Consider the following 18490-nt stretch of genomic DNA (forward strand, 5'->3'; position numbering starts at 1 on the left):
GAGGTGGGCTAAAGCCTCCTGCCAAGAATGTGGCTTGATTAGGAGACTCAGCTACCTCCACACTCACTCCCTTTTTGATTTCTAGCAGTTCTATGCACCACATTTTATTAAGGGAGTGGGTAAATTGGAACTTGTATTAAAGGGAGGACGAGCAGGATAGTAGAAAGAGATTTTAAACCATATCATATGAGAAAGGTTGATATTTTGCCTAGAAAGGAGATGACTTAGAAGTGGCAAGGGGGTAACTGAGAGCTATCTTCAAATATCTGAAGGGCTGTCATGTAGAAAAGGAATTCAGCTTGTTCTACATGGCCCCAAAGGGTAGGATGAAGATCAATTATTGTTACTTACTGCCTTTGTAACCTTGCTCAAGTAACTTCCCTTCTGTGGGCCTCAGTTCCCTCATCTGTTAATGAGTTGAATTAATTGACCTCTAAGATTCCTTCCAGATTCAAATCTATGATTCCCTAAATTATGTTGAGACAGATTTTGGCTCAGTCTAACAAACGGTTACCTGACAACAGAGCTATCATATCTTAGAATGGGGGAAGATTATGAACAGCATTATAAAGCACTAAGAAACAGTGAAAGGAAAAACAAGGTTTAAAAAACGTTTAGCATGAGATCCAACCAACCAAAGTCTTCCCAAGGGTATTGAGACAAAACTGGAAAATATCTGTAAAGATTTTTTTTTTTTGGTAACAAACTCTTTTCACCATTCGGAACAGTGGAGCCATGCTACATTTGAACCTTAACAGCAGTATCAATATTTTTTTTTATTGAGGAAGTAAAATGACTCTAAAACAACTAAGATTAAAAAAAAAAACAGTTGAACTGGATCAAGTATATACAGAGGAGGTCCATGTTGGAGGTGACACAATTTTCCTCAGGGATTCTGAAAGAGGGGAAGACACTAAAAGAAGGCCTGGGAAAAATCTGAGACATTTTTAACAAAAAAGGTGATAACATCAATAACTACTAACTCTTATGCCTACTTTCCTATCTATATGAAATTATTGTGAGTAATCTATATATTCATCAACATCCATGTTGTGCATATTACAGGAGGATACACTGATGAAAGACAAGTTTTTATTTTCTTAAGAAGAACACATCTTTATCATCACACAATTGACTGAAAAATATTTCTATGTGTATATATTAGATACATGTAATATATATACACATACATGCATGGATTGTCACATGTGTAGACCACATATCCCCATGTAAGAACCAGGAGAGTTGAGAGACTCCATGTAATGAAGAAACATTGGAGCTTCTACTTGCCCAGAGTCACACAACTAGTAGTGTCTGAGGCTGGATTTGAACTCAGGTCTTCTTAAGTTCAGGACCAGTATTCTATCGACAAAGCCACCTAGCTGCCCCTGAGGGTAGTGGACCAGAACCTACGCCACTCTCCTTGGCTGTTCTGAGTTCATCTGGTGAGGGACAATGCTGTAAGGGGAAAGGTCTTGGGCATTCTCCCCTTTGAGGCCAACATATGACTGTGGAAATGATCCTTGGTCCTTTTGCCTCATTGTTGTGTTCCATTTTAGGAGGTTCATCTGGAGCCTCTAACCTTGTGAGTTTTGAGAGGAAAGGAGAGGGAGCTTCTGGAAGTGTGAGTTCATGCTGTGTCTTGTAGCCTGTCCAACTTCAGTGCCCCAGGGGACAAGAAGTTACTTTAAAGAGTTATCAGAGGTAGTTGAGATGAGGCTTCATCTGTTAGTCCTACTGCATCTGGATGTAAATTTTGTAGGACTGATGGTACATAGAAATTTTACTAAGTTTCAACCCAACCTTTCCCGAGACTGAGGTGGTATATGCAAGGAATTGGTGGAAAATATTTGTACTTCTGTTGTTGTTATATATTTGAGGTATTTTTATTTTTGTCTCTCTAAAACCTATGATCCAGTGCCTGGAACTTGGTTGGTGCTTAATAAATGCTTGTTGTCTGGCTGATTATTCACTGAACAGATAAATGAATGTATATTGTGGTCCAGGGATTCTTATCCTTAATCCCATTCCCCTTTACTGTATTGGGTCCCTTAAGTTTAGCTGGCTTTCCTCCTCAGGACATTAAGGATAATCCTTGTAGAGTCAGGAGTGAGCCTTATATCATAGATTCAAACCACAACCAATGTCCTTCCCCCAAAGATTATCAATTGAGAATCATTTCAGTCAGTTAGTCTTAAGTTACTTTTAGAAAGGCATATTTACTAAGTGGTAAAATAGTGACAGTCGGTACAAAATAACATTCCCTCAACCCCTGCCCCCCAAGACTGTTATACGTCCTCTCACAAGTACATATAGGGTCCAAGGGAAAGTGCCCAAGGTTAGAGAGTACATTTGGTAATAGAAATAAACAGCTTTTGGTTGCTAGAAGTCCCTTTCTCTCATTTGTGATGTGCTCAAGAAGCTTCCTTTAAGCTTAAAGGATCCTTGCCCCTCTATCCTTCCTTCTGATATATCTAGGACACTTATGGGAAGTCTAAAATCTTTGGACCTTTTGAAGCTCATGAGGTCCCTGTCTAGTCTAATAATGACAACGGTGATAAAAATGACAATAGCCACTGAAATTCATATATCACTCTAAGCTTTGCAAAGTACTTTGCAAACATTATCTCATTTGATTCTCACAAGTCTGTAAAGTTATTAATGGGGATAATTATTCTTATCCTCATTTTACACATGAGGAAATTGAGGCAGATAGAAGTTAAGTGACTTTCCCAGGATCACACAGCTGGATTTGAACTCAATCTTCCCTACTCCAAGTCTTGTACTCTATTCACTATATCACCTGGCAAAGGGCAGAAAGGTGAAAAGGATGGTGGGGGGTGGGGGGGGGGGAGAAGAATACCTGGCCAGGGCCAAAGCCAAGGCCTCTCTTTTCTCTCCAGGTGGTTCTTCTTCAGTGATGTTCTGGAAAGTCACACTTGATCTAATGTTTGGAATTCAATTCTTTTTCAACTCCCTTGACAAATTTTAGACAATCCTTGAGTGGTGGTCAAGTATCCTTGGCCTAGCCCAGGGGTGGGATGGGGACTGACCTCAAAGGGCCACACTTGAGGACCTAGAGGGTCACATGTGGCCTGAGAGGAGTTGATTGACTGAGACATGTTCTCATCTATTTAAAGTATAAAGGTTAAAATGTGGGAGGTAGTTTCAGTCCCCTTATAGATGGTTCATCTTCTTATAAACCAGCTCTATAGCAGTTTCTAGCCCTTTGTTCTCCACTTTGCCCCTGTCGCTGCAGAAGCACAATGTGAAGGGCCATTTTGTATTTATCTTTGCTTTAGGAGTTGCCACAATCAAAGAATTCAGCTTCTCCATACTTAGCTGGGCTGGTTCTTAGACAAAGTCTGATTCTGGGGCCATACTCAAAAAAAACATGTTTAGACTGGTAGGATATAGCAGAGCTATTTTTTTCACTGGCATAGTCTCTGGGAACCCAGGGTCACCACTATGTTATGATGAGGCATTGGAACAAGAATTTGTGGACGAGCTGACATCATATAGGATTTTAATATTTTAAAAGCATTTTAGACACATTGTCTAATTTGAACCTCATAAGAAGTCTATGAGGTATTATAAATGTTATTATTCCTTATTTTATACTGGAGGAAATCCAAGCTCAGAATGACTGGGACATTGGACTAGATGATGAATTTATAAGGACTCTGCTAGCTCTAAATATATGATTTAATCAAACTCACCTGTGGTTACACAGCTAGTCAGTTCTAATTGACATTTAAATATCACTTAAGAGTTTGCAAAACACTTTACAAGCAATTACTTTACTAAGGGCTCACAATAATCATGTAGGGTTTCCTGACCCAATGCTCAGGGCTCTTTACACTACACAATCTTCCTCTTATTTAAGATGCTATATTAGAAGTGGGTCTGATTCAGGCCAAGATCAGTTTCAATGATGGAATAAAATGAAGCATTTGTAGGCCATTTAACAGCTAAGAAAAGGAAGTTTGCTTGACCACATCATAGAAAGCATTTTCAACAAGGATACTCAGGCATTTAGCTTGAGTAAATGCCAGTCCTTCCCTTTTCTCCATATGGAAATGCATCTGGTCAGCAGCGTAGGGTATGGCAACTCAGGTGGTGTTAGGGCATGTGACAACTCTGAAAGGCCATGACTCTATGTGACTTGGTCTTTTTTATGGGGACCCTTAGATGACTAGGAAGCCACATCAATATAATCAGAGATTAATGGGGAGTTATGGCAAAGTTGAACCTTGAACTCTTGAGCCAGTTCCTTGAGAGGGGACAGGTTGGTTACTTTACAGGGAAAAATCTAACCTAAGCTATGTTTTTAAAAACAAATTAATTAATCACTTTTATAAGATTCTGAGTTCTAAAATTTGCCCCCCTCCCCAATATGGCATGCAATCTTAACCTAAGTTATGTTGGAGGAGGAGGGGAAGTGACCTTGGTAGATCCTATTACAGACAAAAAGTATTTATAGAATGTCCAAAGACTATAAAGTCCTGTTTTAGGCACTAATGGCCTGAAAGAATTCATGTAGCTTCCATACTCTGTAAGTAGGTCTCACTGTGTAGAAAACAAGGTCACCTAGATCCATGTTTCACAGATAATGACCTAGACTTTGAGCTCCCAAGTGCTTTTCCCTGTGCCTATGTTCATGGAGTCATTTCTAAGTCATTGAGAGTTCATCAGGCTTGCATATCCCATTCCCCATTATTTAAGAGGAAATTATAAAAGCAAGACTTTCAGAGCAAAAGGGGAAGGGATTACTCCTAAAGAGTGATACCACCAAGGGGTGACAAACATGGGAGAGGGACAGATGCGATCAGCAAAAGAGGATAGGGATGGTTCTCCTTCTCACCCTGCTCCCCTATCCACAGTCAGGCTGGTGTCTCAGACACACAAAAAGTTTTGCACTCAGAGCTAAAGCGTCAAGTCACTTAGGGCTTGAACTTCAATATAGATTTGACAGAACTGACATGACATGAATAGGATGATGCCCTGTCTTCCGTGGGGCAAGACTTTGGGGTAGTCTGGATTGCTGAAATCAGGGTCTTTTCTGAGGGGAGTGATGAGACATAAGGGGAGAGATCCAGTAAACTTAACTCTGTACCACTGCAAGAAAATGTCCAGGGAGAATGGCAGTGTCCAGTCTATAGGTGAGTTAAACCTTAGAATGAATACCTGCATTGTGCGGGCTGGGACTGCACCAGTTATGTTAAAATTGCATCTTATTCTGGTCCCCTTGTGCTCCCTCCATATAGTAAGTTTATAAGTAGCCAGTATAAGGGTGCAGTAGCAGGAAGTAAGATTTCTAAGGGAAACCTAGAAGTCACCTACAAGCACCCCAAAGATCAAAGGAGTATAATTTATATGTTGTATCATGTAATTCACATCCTGGTAAAATGTGTGGAATCAGGGGAAGCCTGGTGATGCAGGGGCAGCTAGATGGCAAGTGGATAGAGCTCCAGGCCTAGAGTCAAGAAGATTCATTTTCCTAAGTTCAAATACAACTTCAGCCACTTACTAGCTCTATGACTTTGGGTAAGTCACTTAACCCAGTTTGCTTCAGTTTCCTCATCTTTAAAATGGGCGAGAGAAGGAAATGGCAAATTACTTCAGTATTTCTGCCAAGAAAACCCCAAATGGGGTCAAAAAGAGTCTAACAGGGCTGAACAGCAGGGGAAGTCATCTAGAGAATGCTGTCAAGGCCTTTTGGTATGTAAATACAAAATTACAGACCTTCATGGTAAAGATTAGATGGTGCTGATAATATTGAGATGATGTGGATGTTAACTTTAAGGTTTAACTGACAACTTTAAGATGACTTGGATATGTTAACCAACTAACTCCAAGATGTCACATATAAGAGTTAATCTGTTCCTTCCCCATTAAACCTATAAAAAAGAGACCTCAAACTACTGCCCCCAGTCCGACTCCCAACACTACTCCCAGCACTCCATTGGGTCCACGCTACTGAGGGTCCCCAACTCTAATTCATGGGTACCTAAGTGGGACTCTCTGCCTGGCCCCCTCCTCTTCTTCTTCCTCACACTTTTCCTCTCCCCACACCATCTGCCACGTACCCATTTCACTGCTTGTCTCTGTATGTTCTATGCAGTTTGTCCCCTCACCCTCTGTGATTATTAAAGAGTGATTACTGTCCCATTTCTCTCTGCCAACGTGGTTTTTCCTGACGAGGACCCAAAGAACCGGGAGTGCTTGCCCTCATTTCATAATTTCATTAATTATCAATTCAGCTGGCACAGCAAACAAGGTACTCCTAAGGGAAACAGCTTTTGCTGTCAAACTATTTGGAATTTCAGCCAAGAGCAGTAGGGAAGGGCTCACAATCCCGTTCTTTACCTAGTAACTATTCAGAGGGATCTTGCCCAACTATGTTTTTTGAGAGCACTAGGGCTTACTCTTCCCCAACGGAGGGCAAATCTCCGCTGTTTGGTCCCTCTGAATTGAAGTTTGTATAACGGGTTAAAGCTGTTGCCAGGTAATTGAACCGCCCCCTCCCCCCCCGCCCCTTTCATGAACTGGTGTCACGTTCCAGCCTTCTACCCCATCCTGTCCACACTCTCCCCCTGCCCCTGCCTTTCGGGGAGTGTCTGGGACCGACAGCTTCTTCTCTCTGGGCGCTCCCCTCCAGTCCCCCCTTTCTGAGGAGAGAGCGTCTTAGGGCTTACTCCCAGCAAATGTATTCCTCCCTTTCTCTTGCTTCGGAGACTAAGCCCCTCCCTTCCCTTCCCATTCATTGCTTCAGGAGCCTTCACGTCTGTAGCAAGCAGCTGCCTCACCCCTTGAGCTGCCACTCCACCGTTCCCCTTGTCTGTGGGGGCCTCTTCCCCCCCAATCCTTCCCCCTATTTCTAACCCCTCTTCCCCAGAGGAACTGGCCCAACACCACCTGGTCTGAAGGCTGCGCTGCCCCTTCCCCCCTCTCCACCTCCACGGGAACTAGGACAGAAATACTGGTTAAAGAATGGACCTTTTAGACTAGGAAAAGGGGGCGTTTCTGGGCTCCCATAGTTTAATGTCTCGAGAAAAAGGGCGGGGGCTCATGGAGGTCATGAATTCCAGGCTGCTTTTCAGCTAAAAAACAGCTTGGGAAGGTAGAGACGTCCAGAAAGCAGTTACGGTGAGCAAGCTGGCACTGCTTTGCTAGGAGGGCAGCAGTGGCAAGGGACGGCCAGCGCCAGGTATCTTTGAGAAGGTATGCGCACAAAGCACGTCTGAGGTCTTAGCCGACAGATAGAAGCCCCACCCTCTCTCCCTCCCGTGTTGGGAGCTCTGAGGTCCTTATCACCGCTCTGATTAACCCAGCAGCTAACATCATGCTATCATCCTTGATGGAGTGGGAAGGAAGGTGAGCCTGCTTTACAAGGAAGTATCGTTGGACGATTCTGATGTTGCAGGGAATGCTTTCCTAGTCCGAACTGATTCTGGTCTCTGCCGAATCTCCGGAATATCCCAGCCCGAGTTTTGCTCAGAAATTTGAGCAAGAAGAAATCTCTAGATCCTGCATGGTCCCTGAGAAATCACCATGATTCTAGACACCTGTTGGGGTACAAGGGAAATATCCTGGAGTCTCCCGGTCACTACTTGTCACAATGGTAGAGAATATCTGGAGAATTCCCAGGCAGCTAAACTGAAAATCCATCTTAGCTTCACCCTAACACGTCCTCCAGGCAGACAGAATTGAGGAATTAGATGAACATCTAAGAGGTAAGGAACCCAGTCCCCTCCCTGCCCACCCCACAAGCAAAGCTTTCCCTGTAACCACTGGAAGGACTGAAAAGGGAGCTGTAATACAGAGGTAGAGTTGCAGGATGAAGTTAGATCTTTGACTAGAGTCAGATGAAAAAACTGGGCATGAATGTTTAGATTATATCAGTGAGGACTTGATAAAGACAGTTGGCATCTATTTGTAGGGGTGCCAGAGTGACCATTTATCTAAAAAAACCCTGGGGAACTTTTGAAAGTAATTAAACCAATTCTCAGAGGAGAAAGTCCCTCACTACTTTGCTTTAATGGGTTTTCTGGGCCTGGAGGGCTATATATACCTCACTGTCATCCATCATAGCTGAAGCACAGGCCTGGTAGACTACTTCAGGGGAAGGCTGGGCTTTGGCCCAGGTTACAGGCACTGTAGGTGCCTATAGTAGGTTTATCATACTACTAATGTACATTTTCTGGAGGAGCTCCAGAAGGGACTGGAGCATGCCCAACTACATGAGGAAGCGAAGGCTGTGTTCCTCTCTGTCATCCTCCTTCCCATCATGGCAGGCAACGACAACCTGTACCTGTGCCTTGTGTACTGTGGAAAGACATCAAAGGGAGCCCATATCTCAGGTATTTGCCACCCAAGGGAATGGGGATGGTAGATGGGGGAGATAAGTGAAATAATAATAAAGGGGATACTGATGAGAGGCCCAAGTCCCAAGCTGGAGCAGGCAATAGGCAAGCAGGGGCCCTCCAGAAAGAGAACAAGAAATTGGCATCCATGCCAGGCACCCTGTATTGGAGAGCAAGAGAATTGGACATCCCTAAGTGGGAAGTTTCAGGCCATAGTCTCCAGGAAATTCAGGCCCTTATAGATGTAGTCCAGGGAAAGTAAGAGGCCCCCAGACCTCCATGTCTGGCAGAGCCTCCATGGGAACCTGGCAGTTGTTAAGTATTTGAGGCTGGATTTGAACTCAGGTCTTCCTGACTCCAGGCCCAGACCTCTATCTACTGTACCACTTAGCTGCCTCTAGGACAAGGTGTTCAGTTTAGATCATATTTTAATTAACTTCCTATCTCCCCTATGGTTTAGCACTGTACTTTGTTTGTTGAATGAATAACTTATATGATTTTGGCCAAGTAACTTCCTCTGGACCTCAATTCCTTCATTTATAAAGTGGGGTATTTAGACTAGTGACTCTTGGTTTTAAAATACTACACTATTTTATGATGCATTAAAGATGCCAAATCTTTTGCCACTGGCAAGATTTGACTCTGATCATGCTGACTGTTTCAGGTGACACAGGCTGTTCTTGGCTACCTGTTTTTAGCCCATACTTACAAATATACTACTTTATAACTCAAAATCATTTTGTGGCTAAAATCAAGAGGTTTAAATTTGATTAATAAAAATAATTTCCTCTTTTCCTTTAGAGCATCTTTTGCATATACATAATTTATTGTATTTCTTTCTAGATTCACCATGTTGTCTTTTCCCTTCATGACTGAAAAGCTTGTTTTCAACTCTTGGAAACAATACTTATTAGTATTATAATTTGTTTAGTTCCCTTCTCATCTTAAGTGCTCTTCTTTGGGTTTTTTCCAACATGTTAACATCTATCTCCAATGATATTGTGCCAGGAAACATGGCCATATTTCTTCTCCTAATTTGCAACTGAAAGTGTTACATAATTGAGTATGAGTCTTAATCTAAAATGAAAATGCAATCATCTCAGCTATAAAAGAGGAAAAAAAAATCAGACCCTGAGGTTTAAGAAGGAAAAAAAATTTCTATTAACAGAGGTGTCCTTCCAAACTTGAGGTACATGCTCTACTTGTAAAACATCAGGCCTTCACCACAGTAAGCCAAATGTTCTAATTGCTGAATGAAGTGGAAGTGTGGCTTAGCTAATGATTGGAAATCTTGAATTGGAATCTGTGGGAAAATTTGGTGTTTTAACCACTGCTGTAAAATCCCTGCAAGGAGTCTCCCAGTGTGGTATATTTCTATACTTATGTCTCATCTACTCTTTGTGGATAAAACCCAAGTTTTACTCTCTTTTTGTATCAAATACCTGTTTCTCTCTCTCCCCTCCTCTACTCCCCATTACTTAGTATAATTCTGTGTGTGTAGTAGTAGTAAGCATTCACTAGTAAGGGGAGAAGTGGGGGCCCACAACATTCCTTTTTTCGCCCTTCTTCTCCCCTCTCTTAGTGGCCTGTGTTCTAGAGGTTCTCCCTGTCTTCCTCTCCCCTCTCTGTTAGGTTTGTCTGGTACAAGCTTGGAAAAATTTTAATGATCCCATCTAGTTATCTCAGGAAGTCATTGGCACATCAGACATGATTAGAAACTTTGGACTTTTTAATTAAACTCCCAGACTAGTGGGAGTTTACTAAGGCTGATCAATGTCTGAGTACCTAGGGGAGCAAAAACATGTGGTTTGGAAATCATTGTGTCAGAACCTCATGTTGGTGACTAAATCATACTGGAATATGGAGGAGAACAGTATGTTCTTGAACCTCAGCAAAGTTTTGTGAAGTCAGATGTCTGTAAGAGTCCTAGAAGATGCTGTATCCTAGTATCACAGTTCTGAGCCTTCACAGTTTCTGCAAGGTGGAAGAAAAAAAGAAAAATTGTGTATGTGTGTGAGTGTGTGTGTGTGTGTGTGTGTGTGTGTGTGTATGTATGTATGTGGTGGGGTGTGGTGGGGTGGATGAAGAAGGGGTTGCATGAATGCAACTAGAGCTTATAATTTGAGGTCAATACCAATATAAGTGCTGTAACTCACAAAAGATGACTTGCCTACCTCCTTTGCCTGATATACATGTTTTTGATTAATGGTATCTTGTATTTCACTTCTGGAGTGCCTTCACTGCTAATATCTTGCAGCCTTAGTAATCCACCATGAGTTTTTTCCAATGCCATTAGGGTCACCTATGATTTTGATTCTTTTATAATAGTGGTGTTTTATAACTTGTAGCTGTACAGCATCTCCAGGAGAATATTGATATTAAAATATATTATTTTGTGCCCAGGAGCAGCTTGGGATCATTGGAGGTATATAATTTCCCAGATGTAATCTAGCTGTCTCTTCTCCTGTCCAATTTTATGCCCAGATAATTATTTATCTACGGTGATTGTTCAAAATATGCAGGTAGATCAATTCAATGGGCTTCCCATCAAAAGGGCGTGTCATGTCCTGGGCAATATCCATTGGGTTTCAACTATGTGAATCACTAGGTCAGTGACTTTTGAAAGGTTGAGAATCCCTTTGTGTTCCAGGTCCCAATGCAGTCAGCACAATATTATCTGAGAACAGGACTGTCTGAAACAGCTTTTAAAGGCTTTAGAACTCTGATCAATACAATGATAAATCATGAATCCAAAACAATAAAGATGAAACACTCCAGAGAGATGATGAACTTAAAATGCAGAAAGGTATACATTTTTAGACATGACCCATGTAGGAATATGTTTTTGCCAGACTATGTGGCTATGTATTGAAGGCTTTCTTTTCGTTTCCCTTCCTTCCTTCCTTCCTTCCTTCCTTCCTTCCTTCCTTCCTTCCTTCCTTCCTTCCTTCCTTCCTTCCTTCCTTCCTTCCTTCCTTCCTTCCTTCCTTCTTTTCTTTCTTCTTCCTTCCCTCCCTCCCTCCCTCTTTTAGTTGACTCTCTGAGGATAGATTAGCAGCCATCCTTATATTTAGCTGTAACTTCCTTATGGCTTCTGATTTAACTTTTAGGGACAATGTCAGTATAGATATGGATTCTCCCAAACTGTATCAACTCATTAATTGCTGGACAAAGAAGTCTCATTTAAAAGGCCCAATTTAGGAAATGCTTATATTAAATATGACCCAGAACTCAAGCCTCAGCCCCATATCTAATGGTCATCATGATATTTAAATATTTTATCTCACTTGAAGTGATATTTGTACAACTCTTATTTGTTTAAAAAAACTATTGTAAACAAATATCTTAGATGGAAGCACAATATAATATTAGCAAATTAAATTTATTTTCAAACCCATTTCTTTACTTATTCATGCACTGTTTGGAGTCACCCTGTTGCTAAGAACAATATGTGGAATTTATTTTCCCATTAGACCTCCCTTTCCTGCAGACTCCCTGTTGTGTTGCCTCTTTGTCTGATTAAGTACATTCTTGGTAGTACTGCTCCTTAAGAGGTAAAATAAACATTTCCCATCACACTTGAACTCTTCAGTTGCTATGTGTTCTGGTTTAAGTCCATATTATCTCAGGTTACTTGGGCAACTTTTACAGTATCCAATTACTATTTGCAGCATAGTTTGTCAAAATAACTCAGGACGTTTTTAGGAAGTAGATCAATTGATTCAACTGGAGATATTTTTTTTTCCATTGTTGAAATGTTTTCCCAGGGTTTTGGTGAAGGGTTTAGCTTTTTTATTCTCTGGTTGGAAGAAAAAAAACAAACCAAACCAACCCAAATCTCTACAGATTGTTCAAAGAGGCCATGAATTGAGTCATTTTGATGAGCTGGGTCAGGACTTTAACTGGTTATTTTCATTTTAATTAAGATCCTCTTAACAATGTAAATATGGACATAAGTGGTAAGAAAAGTACTTTTTAGTCATTGGAGGGGGCCCTGCCCGTCATTCCTCATAATATATCAGGCAAGTAGTCCCCAGTTCTCCTAGATTGCAAGACTGGTATTATCTCCATAATGCTATGAAAATTGGGGTCTGTTAATAATATCAATCTGAGACACTCACCAAACCATGGGGATGGGCTATCACTAATTGAATCCACCAAATATTTTGGCCTTATCTACACATGCCATGGTCTGGAAACATAATTCAAGTGTCATTTGGGTAAAGAATGAGGACTGAAACCAGAGTAGTACAAGCTGCCCGTAGAAACAGATCTTGAACAGATTACTAAACATATGCTTTATATTACATGCTTATTTAGGTCAAAGGAGGAAGAATGTATTCTATACACTCTGCTTAAGTTTTTTACATGTGAAAAAAAGATCCTGTTGTTTCCTCTTTGGTTTCATTATTCATAGTATATGATCTCCTACTTCCTCTTTAGGTTTTCAGGAGTTAGTACTGAATTTTTTATGGATAACATGTATGTAACCAAAAATTCCCAGTGTTTAGGGGTCCCCAGCGTTAGCAGAATCAAAACTACTCTGGGTCCCTCCACTCTTGGGTGGAACATTTTAGTTTTCTTTGTACGGTACATGTATTAAAGTTTAATCTGTATCATTAACATTTTTTCCATCACTTACTTTAGATAATCAACAATCAAGCCTTAATCGGTAGCATTTGCTGATTTATTTTTTAAAATTTAATTTTTCTTGCTTACATTTTGAGTTCAGAGTCATCTTCCTCCCTCCCTCCCATCCCCTCACTAAAGAAAGCCAAGATTTGACACAGATATATATGTGGAACCATACAATACAGACTTCCATATATCAGTTCTTTCTCTGGAGGTAGATAGCATTTTTCTTCTTAAGTCCTTTGTAGTTATTTTGAATGATCACATTTACTCCAAATAGCTTGGTCATTCACAGTTACTCTTCAAGCAATATTGCTGTTACCTGTGTACAATATTCTCTTGGTTCCGATCATTTCACTCATTATTTCATGCAAGTCTTTCCATGTTTTTCTAAAACCAACCTGCTCATCATTTCTTACAGCACAATAGTATTCTATCACAATCATATATTACAACTTATTCAGCCATTCCCCAATTGATGGCATCCCCTCACTTTCCAGTTTTTTGTCGCCACAGATAGACCTGCTATAAAAATTTTAGAAAATCTAGGCTCTTTTCCTTTTTCTCTGATAACCTTGGGCAACAGATCTAATAGTGGTATTGCTGGGTCAAAGGGTTTATTTAGTTTTAGAATTCTTTGGGCATAATTCCAAATTGCTCTCCAAAATGGTTGGATCTATTCACGGTTCCACCAATAGTGTATTAGTATCCCAATTTTCCACATCCCCTCCAACATTTACCATTTTCCTCTTCTATTTTGGTCATTCTGATAGGTGTGAGATGGTACTTCAAATTGCTTTAATTTTTATTTCTCTAATCAATAATGACTTAGAGCATTTTTTCATACTGTAGTGCCAACGCAATATTCACAGCGCATACAGCAGCCATGAATATCCTGGCACAATTCTGAATCGTGAAATACAACAGACTCTCCATGTGGAAGATAGAACCAAAGCATTTATTCAGACATCAGAAAGCCAAATCTATCATAGGAATAAAAATCGATACACAATAACAATGCAGAGAACAACACTATCCCCTGCTGGGTTTCCCACAAACTAGCTCCATTAAACAAATCACAAACAAGCTCTCTCACTCACGCTAGCCAGCTGTCTGCTCACCTGCATCCTTCTCAGCTCTGACTAGGTGCTGACCAATTTGCTCTCAGCTCTGCTCTGGCTCTGTCTCTTCCTGTTTCATCTGTTCAGCGAACTCCTCCTCCTCCCACCACAGGCTCCATGACTCAGACTCATGTGGCTCAGGCTTCCATGTGACCCAGACAGGTCACATGGACCTATTAAAGAGTGGGAAAGATCTTCCCATTTAAATTACCATTACACATATGACTATAGGTAGTTTTAATTTCTCCTTCTATAAACTGCTTGTTCATGTCTTTTGACCATTTATCAATTGGGGAATGACTTGTATTCTTATGAATTTGACTCAGTTCTTTATATATTTGAGATGATATGAAACTTTTATCTGAGAAACTGGATATAAAATACTCCCCCTCCTTCCAGTTTTCTGCTTTCCTTCTGATCTTGGCTACATTAGTTTTATTTGAAAATTTTAATTTTTATAGCTAAGGAGATCTTGGTTGAAAGTATAGGAATTCAAAGGAGAGCTTCCTTCTTGACTCTTGCCCAATCTTGGAGCTCAGACTCAATTACTAAAAAAATGGCAGTGGGATGGGCATGGTAAGAAGGATTACTGACTGCCAAAAAAGTCCATTGCACAGAGTTACTAGAGGTATACTCAAGACCCTCTGCAACTCTTAGGAAAGTCAGGACTAGGAGGAAGACAGAAGAGAAGGACAGATAGGAATGTCTCATTTCCTTGTTCCTCATAAGACGTTGCAATGAAGAAAAAGAAGAGACTTAAAAGGCAGAGGGAAGAATAGAGGGACAAGAGATTATGTTCAATTCTCTTGGGACCTACGAAAATGTTAGATGGCTCCCAGAAACTTTAGATACTTCTCCCTCTCTGGTCCCTTACCTGACCCTCTTCCCATCCCTTTTTTTGTTGCAGCATAGGCTGAATCTAGTCCTACATACCAGGTATGTACCTTATATACCAGGTAAAATTTCTTTTAGAAGATGTATTTTTCTACCCAATGAGGGCATATCATTTATCTGTATTATGTTTCAGGCTTCTTTTTTTGTGTGTGTGTAGGTAACTTTCAAATGAGGTTTTTCATAAACAGTAAACACCAGGGCAAATTAATGCAAATTGTTGATTGCCTTTGTTAGATCATGTGTTCCATTAAAACAAAATACAGGCTGACTTCAGAAAAAACTGGAAAGACTTAGATGAACTGATACTGAGTGAAGTGAGCAGAACTAGGAAAACATTGTATATAGTAAGAGTCAAATTGTGAGATGTGAGGGCAAGCAAAGTAGGATCTTTTGCTGTTTTTGTTTATACCAAGAAGTATAATGCCTCTGAATAATGTGATTAAGGAGGATCTTTCCCACCTATTGTTGGGCCTGGGAAGATTTGTAGGAAGGTTCACACCTTTTGTTAATGAGGCACTGGTTCTCTGGGGATGTGATGCCCTCTGACTCTAAAAAGTGTATAAAGACTCTGAGGTGCCATTTTGCTTTGGGGCTTAGTTTTTGGAAGAAGGCCTGTGTGCCAGATGAGAATCTGGGAAGCCACTAAACAGTACTCCCCCCCCCCCCCCAAACCCCCACCCTGGTTTTGAAACCCAAATGTTGGTGCTTCCCTCTCTGGTAATTACAGTCAGACAGTTGGACCTGTCTGTTACATTGTGATATAGACAGAGGAAGCCATGTCTGTTGATCTTTCATTTCTCTGTATTATCTTTGAAGTTCAGGGTGCTGATTCCCCTGAACTTGGTGAATGATGTATGTGCTTGATTAAAGAAATTATACATGTGCTTGATATAAATGATTATTGATCCCTCAAAAGTTGCCTTTCCTTTTAGAAAAGCAGATCAAAGAATCTGTGATAGCAACCCCCACCCCCTCCACCCCGTGTATGTTGGGAGTATTTATTGATACATGAAATGACTGACTTTGGTAGACTTAATTCTTCACAGCAATGCAAGGACCTAAAACAACTCCAAAAGACTCATGATGGAAAATACCATCCACATCCAGACAAAGAAATATGGCGTCTGAATGCAGATTGAAGCATACAATTTGCCTTTTTTTTTGTTTTGCTTTTTCTTTCTCATGATTCCTCCCATACATTCTAATTATTCTAATATAACATGACTAATGCGAAAAATGTGTTTAATAAGGATGTATATGCATAGCCTATATTGGATTGCATGCTGACTTGGGGAGGGGGGAAGGGAAGGAAGGGGGAGAAAAAATTAAAACTCATGGAAGTGAATGTTGAAAACTAAAAATAAGTAAATTAATTTATTTAATCTATCAATCAATTAACGCTTTCATGTCAAAAAACAAAAACAAAAAACATTCCCCAAACCCTAACACCCTGTTTCAGGCTGAAGATCTCAGCCTTGTCCTATTGTTTAAACCCAGGATATATCTAAGTTACCTATGTCCTAGCCTAATAAATGTATCACTACCCTCGTGGGTAACTGAGGTAGAATGGAAATGTAGGTTATAGAACTTGAAGAAGTTGATGAACCAGTTGATAAAGTATTCCAGGGAACATCAATGTGAAGAAAAGTTCCAAAATATTAAGGGAGAAATTGGAGAGAGAGGGATGGAGAGAAAGACTATGATTCAGGAATAGAGCTCCCTTTCCCTTAACAAAGGAGGAAGAGTCACCTGGAGGCTAGCAGATGACAGCAACAAGATCCTACAGAGCCATGACTTGGGCAATGTAACTGGAGCTTTGCCCTTGAAAACTTTCATCAGGCACTTATAGCATTTAAATTCCTTCGGTGGTAGAATTAACTGAGCTTGTTATTTAGTAGGAATAGTTAGTTAAAGTAAGAAGTTACCAAATTTATTCCTTTATGGTAGTTGCACCCTAGGCCCTACCTCTCCTCCCACCATATGCAAGTGTGCTGGGGGTTTTGTCTTCATTACATTCAAATTACAATACAAATTCATTACATTCATTACATACAAAATACATTACATTACATTAAAATACATATATTGCACTACATTGCATTCAAATTTATCTTAAAATGTTGAATTAAAGGTGGATTTTATGCTTCTTACCTTTTTACATTTTGTAACCCTTGCTCTAGACACCAAAATTTGCCTGAATGGCTCTGAGTATCTGGACAGAGATTGATATCAGTAGAATAGAACTTCAAAGCCAGAGAGACTGATGGAAGATGGTAGCAAAAAAGATGGTTTTAGAATTGGCATGGAGAACAAAGTTTATGTTGATTGCTTTTTCTGGGGGAGTGTCCTGGGATCAGAGAAAAGGCATAACCAATACTGGATGAGGTAGTAAGAAATGATTTACTAGAACAAGAATTATTTTGTTTGTTTTTTTGCTTGTTTTTCAATTTCATTTTATTTTCAGGACTGAATTTTTCACCCCATCCATTCCATGTCTTCACTGTGAAAGCAAGAAAAACAAAACCTGTTATAAACTTGCACAGTCAAGCAAAATAAATTTCTACACTGACCATATCAAAAAAAAAAAATCTTCATTCATTGTCACCTCTCTATCTCGAGAGGGGGTAGCATGAGTCCTCTGGAATTTTTGTGGATGGTAATTGTGTTGATCAGCATCCCTAATTCTTCCAAAGTTGTTTATTTTTACAATATTGTTGTTATTATATAAATAGTTCTCCTAGTTCTGCTCTCTTCACTTTCCGTCAGTTCATACAACTCTTATATTTCTCTGAAATCATCCTCTTCATAATTTTTTTAGAACACATTCACATGCCATAAAATGTTTACCCATTCCCCAACTGATGGTTATCCCCAAAGTTTCTAATTCTTTGCCATCACAAAAGGAGCTATTATAAATATTTTTGTACATATAGATCCTTTTCCCCTTTCTTTGATGCCTTTGGAGTATAGACCTAGTATCACTGGGTCAAAGGATATGCAAATGTTTATAGGTTTTTGAGCATAGTGCCAAATTGCTTTCCAGAATAGCCAGACCAATTCACAGTAAAACAGAGGTTCTTAACTTTTTTTTTTTTGCAAGTGTCATGGGCCTCTTTGAAAGTCTGGTAAAACCTATATGGACCCTTTTTGTGAATAATGTTGTTAAATGCAAAAATAAAATACAAAGGATTACAAAGAAAACCAATTATATTAAAATATGGTTATCACAATATTTTTCAAAAAATTTCATGGACTCAGGGTTTTGAACCTCTGTAGAAAAATACATGTTTCTGAGAGTACCAGAAGATGGGCATAGTGAAATCTAGAATGAAAGGGAGGTTGTAGAGTTTCTATAGGGTATGATTAAAGAAGACTTGATGCTGAGGAGAAGTAAAGCTCAGTCTGATAGAGATAAGAAGTTGAGGCAGGTGAAAGGGATTTTATCAGAGCAGGAAGTAGAAGTTATAGATTAGGATT

General features: G+C 40.0%; 1 protein-coding gene across 1 annotated transcript in view; it reads left to right on the forward strand.

Annotated features, from left to right (window-relative positions):
- Positions 1-7583: 7583 nt before the first annotated feature.
- RNF182 (ring finger protein 182) overlaps positions 7584-18490 on the forward strand; it is a 125152-nt gene continuing 114245 nt past the window's right edge. The window contains exon 1 of the mRNA XM_072603885.1: positions 7584-7736. The gene's annotated coding sequence lies outside the window, so the exon portion shown is untranslated. The remainder of the gene's footprint in view (positions 7737-18490) is intronic.

This window comes from Notamacropus eugenii, chromosome 4 (assembly GCF_028372415.1).
Source record: "Notamacropus eugenii isolate mMacEug1 chromosome 4, mMacEug1.pri_v2, whole genome shotgun sequence".
Lineage (NCBI taxonomy): Eukaryota > Metazoa > Chordata > Mammalia > Diprotodontia > Macropodidae > Notamacropus > Notamacropus eugenii.